Source organism: Biomphalaria glabrata, chromosome 6 (assembly GCF_947242115.1).
Source record: "Biomphalaria glabrata chromosome 6, xgBioGlab47.1, whole genome shotgun sequence".
Taxonomy (NCBI): Eukaryota; Metazoa; Mollusca; class Gastropoda; family Planorbidae; genus Biomphalaria; species Biomphalaria glabrata.
In genome coordinates, this window is record NC_074716.1 from 48,391,529 (window position 1) to 48,397,528 (window position 6,000).

Below are 6,000 nucleotides of genomic sequence, written 5' to 3' on the forward strand. Positions count from 1 at the left end.
GGTATACATTCTAAAAGGTCTTTATTTGAATGTGAGGCGACGTCTTTTTCTGAGGGTTTTTTAATTTTTTAAATATTAGCAATGTCATTTTACTTTATAAATATTCAAACATTGATCTATACCTTGTTGATGTCTAAGAGCTGAGCCGAAGGCTCTTCGAGCTCTAAGTTTGAAAAAAAACCTGCTTGGACGCCAAACAGTAAAAAAAAACAAACCTGTGTGAACACACAGTTCTGTTTGGGAGAGACCCTAGACAATGCCTATGTAAGGCATTGCTGTTTACCGATGCGTTCGGCCCCCGACACGTGGACTAGAGACACGGCCGAGGGCCGGGACTGCACCGGGGACTTCTGCCATTTTCCTTCAATGTACCAAGCTAACTGTGCGGGATCCGCCATTTATGTAACGGTCCCTTTGAGGAACAGCGCATGGATTGGTGACGTGTTTGTGGGGACTTTGTTACAACCCCGCCCGTGCAAGGGGTGGACTCTCGTCTACCCGTGGGCATCCCCACGGGAGTCCTGTTTTGCTACCCATTTCGCCTAGCCACTTCCTCAAATGGCCGTTTCCACGCGGGCGCCACGATGAGGCAGGGCAGCGTGCCCGCGTTGATCTATACCTACAATTAAAATAAAACTTTTTTTTCTGCTTCTTGAAGAATAAATCGACTGGCTTTTGCTAATCTCCCCCCCCCCGGGTCAGAACGTCACGCCCCCCCCCCCTCATGAGAGAGTGTCACGACCCCGCCCCCACAGTTTGAGAAATGCTGATCTGCGCCATTCTACGGTGATTCTGAAAGCAGTTTGTTGGTATGAAAGAGTGTCTTTACTTCAATGTATTCTTCAAGGGCTTTAGGGCAGTGTCGCCTAACCCGGCCTAACCTATTTTAGCCTAAGGGCCATATAAGCCTAACTCTCCAACACATGTGTCACGGACAGCATAGCTTAATTAAGAAAAATTTGGACCGATGCACTGTGTAAACAAGTCTTTCGTATATGCCACCAGAGGAAGTTAACTCTGGAAGTAGTTATTTGGTTATTTGTTGTTGTTTTTTTAGTTTTGAGATGTCGGCATATATATCTAATATCTGTTATCTTTATGTTATTAGCTATGTCGGGCTAGTCGGGAATTTGAGCATCTTATCTAAGCGCCTCTACTGTACGAAATGAAGATCCTGACAAATATTTTTTTGTTTTTATAATCTTGTAGCAATCATCGTAGATCTAGGTTTAAACACAAGTTTCATGGAATCAACACTATTTAATAATTTCTTGTAGTTCACTAATTGTATCGAGTTCTCGTTGCATAAAGTAACTCGCTTAAAGAAACTTCATTTATAAACTTATATTGAGTAGCTAAGCTAAAACGAAAAAACGGAGATATTTTTTGCAAAGTCATCGCAATTCCTGGAACCGGAAGCGGTCCCTTCTTATCAGTGGGATACTTCGGAACTCTGACTACTGACGAAAAAAAGGCGATGTACTTTTACGTAGGGTCACAGTGTGTGGAGAAAAAAAAAGGGGGAGGGGGGAGATGAAGGGGAGATGATCCAAAATGATTTTAAAAAAAAAAAAAAAAACTTAACCAAAATAAAAGATGTTTTTTCTCTCCCTCTCTATATATAATGTTAAATCCCATTAGCTTACGAAGACTTCAGTACGTCAATAAACTTAGGCCAAAATACTTTGGTGATAATGTGAACACACAAGAGTGCATAGGACATGCAGACATGACATCGAGGCTACACTCCCTTCTCTCCTCCCTTCCCCAAACCATCACTTGGCTCATTACAAAATCAAAACTGATAGTTCAGTGGTTCCCAAACCTTTTTCCTTTACGGAACTTCTCGCACATTCTGAGTATTTAACGAATACTTTGTTTATTTTTTTTAAAGAGAGGTTAATTCACGAGGTGGCCAACAAGTTGATTATTCCAGTAGCTCGTTGACCACATATCAAGGCCTCGCGGAACACTAGGGTTCCGCAGAACATAGTTTGAGAAACACTGTCAGATATATGAACGCAATTCTACAAACATTCAATGAGACTCTAAGGGGGAAGAAACACACGAGAAAAAAATATCACTAAATAAATAAATCTAATTCATGATTTCAATTGGAATATCTATTTGTATTACGATTGCTTTTATTGGGTTTCAAGCACTTAGTGGATGGTAAACAAAGCCTGGGTGCCAAAATCGGCCTTGGCAATACTTATTATCGGCCCACCTCCTGCATATCTTATGATAGGTATAGATTCGAGTCAGGGTTAAATAATAATAATAATAATAATAATCTTTATTGTCCGTATGGAAATTCGTCTTACAATTTGTCCATTACACCAAACAAAAAACATTATAACTATAAGAAACCAAAGTGTACATTCACACCAGACTCACTCATAATTTACATGTGACAAAGTTTATACCAGATTGTTCTTATTTAATGATTTGATTGCCAGGGAAACAAAAGAGTGTTTATGTCTGTTTGTCTTTGCCATCGGTGTCTTGTATCTCTTTTGTGATGGTAAAATCACAAAATCCTGACACAAAGGGTGATTCTTTATTTCGAGGATCTTGTTAGCTTTTTTATAGATGTTTGTCTCAAACAACTGCTCAAATGGGGTTTGTTTTTTGCCAATGATTTTACCAGCAGCGTTTAGGATTCTATGAAATTGTGGAGAATTTGAATATGTAACATCCCCTTCCAATTAAAACTGTATGTTACGCTGCTAGTGTCTATACTCCTATATGGTTGTATAGGTTCGACGCTGAACACTGAGACCGAAAGAAGTCATTTCTCAATAACAATATTAATAATTTAAGTTATATAAAGATGTTAGCAGGGGCGGACTGGGTGTTAAAATCGGTTCTGGTATTTCCATACAATCCGGCCCACTAATTCATTGCCATACGCTGTACATCTATTGTTACGTGCTCACAAAATAATTAAAGTCTTGATCTCGAGAACTGAACGCAAGTGGGTTCAGATCGGCCTAATCGAACGTAATCGTATTTCTAAATTCTTCATCTAGATAGACTTGGAGGCTATAGGAAATCTCGATTTGTACAAACAATTGTGCAAGTAAAACCTTAATTAGTCAGAAGTTCTGTTGACAATCATAATGTAGGCTCAAAGAGATAGGATAGCATTTAGACATCAACCCGACAGCTGAAACGTTAAACTAATCTGAAATAGTTTTGAACAGATAAGTCTTCATGTTGTGGATTATGTTGTTTGTCACAGATCGACTGGGGAGCACTGATAAAAAGCCCCACAAAAACCGTAACAACGAGAGAGTAGAGTCCATGGAGCTCGGGAAATATGGAGAGATTAATGAACTAAGGTGCAAATCAACTCTGTCGGTATGGTAAGAGTTTGTACAAGTTATTTCTCCCACACCCAACCTCGAATTAAGCTGATAACCTGATAACACAAGAATAAATAAAAAAACAACAACAATTGGTTAATTAACTATTGGTAATTAATTATATTGTTTGATATCTTTAACAAGGGAAAGAAATCGTACTTGTCAAATGTGTTGGTATAAGTTGAATTATACCCATTGAGGACTCTTATTAAGCCCTGAATGAACATTTTTAATGCATTTAAAAAACGATGATGTAAACATTCACCACAACACCTCTTATTCCCTCCCCCCTTTTTCCCTACTGGTCCAGACAAGTGATAGAAATCAGAGCGCATTCAGAAAACTAAAAGCTAAACAAAAACAATTAGTAACAAATATTTCTAATCGCACAGATTTATTTTCCATTGCTGCTATGTTGGTCGTTGTTTACTAAAATTGCACACGCTTACCTCCAGGGGTACGCGCTGCTTTGACAAACGAAATACAAGAAAACTGTTGTAATTGGCTTCGGACGATTCTTAACTCTTTCTCTCCGTAATTATTTACCACATTCTGATGGAATCAACGTTTGTATCGTCGATTAGGAGAGAAAGAGTTTTAAAAAAAAACACATACAATTTAACTTCATTCTGCTTATAAATTAAAAATTGTGCGATTGGGATTTTAAAAAAGGGTGCCCCCGTCAGACTTGGTAAGTCAGAGTTTAAAGAGTTCACTCACCTAATCAGTTCATAGCAAACGAAGATTGTTATTAAAGTAAATCCATAATTTTAGACGAGGAGGGGTACTCAGCGTTACAAAACTTATGTAAAGGGGTAGATAAAAGTCACAAGTTTGGGAAACACTGATGTATAGTATCTGCTTTGAGTCATTAAGGTCACATTCAGATAACTCTAGCCATTTTAACATATTGATCTTCAAATCGAATATGATCCTATTGAAGTCACCTTTTTTTGCTAACCTGATATTTTTGAACAATCTTCTATTGTGGTCTTCTGATTTGCCATAATGTTCTAATAGTCTGTTCTTTAATGATGCATGTATCTTTTTCTGTTCTGCTGCCAAAGGACTAATTATGTTTAGAGGTTCTCCTAAAAGATTTGCAAGAAGATGCTTGGCCATATCCTCACTAGACAAACTATAAGTGGATGCAATATGCTCAAATTGAACAAAGGAGTTTCCAAGTGATTCATCGTTCATATTGAATTTGTGGAATGTAGTAATATTATTATTATAGCTTTTATATAGCGCTACTTTCATGCTTATAGCATGCTCAGAGCGCTTTTGGTCCAATCTCATTCGTGGAGTGGGGGGGGGGAGGGGGTATCTAGGAGTTGGTTTTCCGTGCTGCCTTTAGGCGCTCAGTAAACGCAACTCTGCCCGAGTCGGGTGTGGAACCTCGAGCCCCCTTCTAGGTAGCCAAGCCAAGCCAAGTTCAAGCACACTTGGCCTCTCGACCAAGCTGCTGTTTTTGGATTTAGTATGTTATGCCAATGATGTGTGACATGACTAATCCACACTAATTGATACATTTACACGTAGGTTAATATGTTCTGTCATACTAAATACTACAATTACAAAAGAAATGTTAAATTTTTTTAAAGAGAAAAAAAAATCTATTTAGTATGCAAATAAGTTTTACATAATTTAAAACAACAATTAATAAGTAGTTTTTCATATTATCGCGTGAACTGCAGTGGTACAATAGCACTATGGAACACAAAACTAAATGATTTTTTTTTACGGAAATGTTTTTTCTTGAGGGTTTGAATAAGATATTGACCCTTTACAAAACAATTAGATCAATCAGATACTCATTATAAGGCAATCAGTTAGGCCACGTTCACATCTAACTTCACATTCACGTTCACCTATCCCTTGGTCTGCTGGACCTTTGGGGCACCACACAGGATCTGTCAACCTTCTTTCTCCATTCTTCTCTGTCATTTGCCTTTGATAGAATTTCATTATGATATTCTTTCTGAAAATATTTAAACCTGTCTTTTTACCTGCCGGGGTGGATCACTTCTGATAGAATTCAATACTAATATTCTTCTGAAAATATTGAAACCTGCCTTTTTTCTTGCCTGGGTGGACCACCTCGGGGGCCGATTTTGAGTTTGTGTTTCCACACAAACTGTCTTTGTAACCTTTTTATAGTTTAAGGAGATACCCAGCAGTTTTATAATATATATAGATTATATATATTCACGAGGTTCAGTTATAATGGTTTAATTTAATTATTTACACGTAGAAAATAGCTCGGGGCCTATGAAAGTGCGGGTCGCACTGCAGCCGCATAGGTTGCAGCGGCCTAAGGCCGGCCCTGGCTTGAGTCATCGTGATATGGCCATAGAGTTTCTTTTTCTTCTTCCTTCTTCTTCTAGCCAGCTTTATTGCTGCTGAGCTGTGAGCTCTTTTGCAGACTGTGCCAAGGAAAAAAAAGTGTGCTGTTTTCTTCAGTTGTTCAGCACTGCCGTACAGGGTGTTGGTTATGTTGGGCTGTAGTGGAAGTAGGGTCTGCCTAAGGTGGATTAGGGAGGGGCATTCAAAGAGGATATGATTTACGGTTTCAAAGGGGTGGGCGCAGTGTCTGCAGCCATAGAGTTTAAGCAATACCAAAATTAAATAT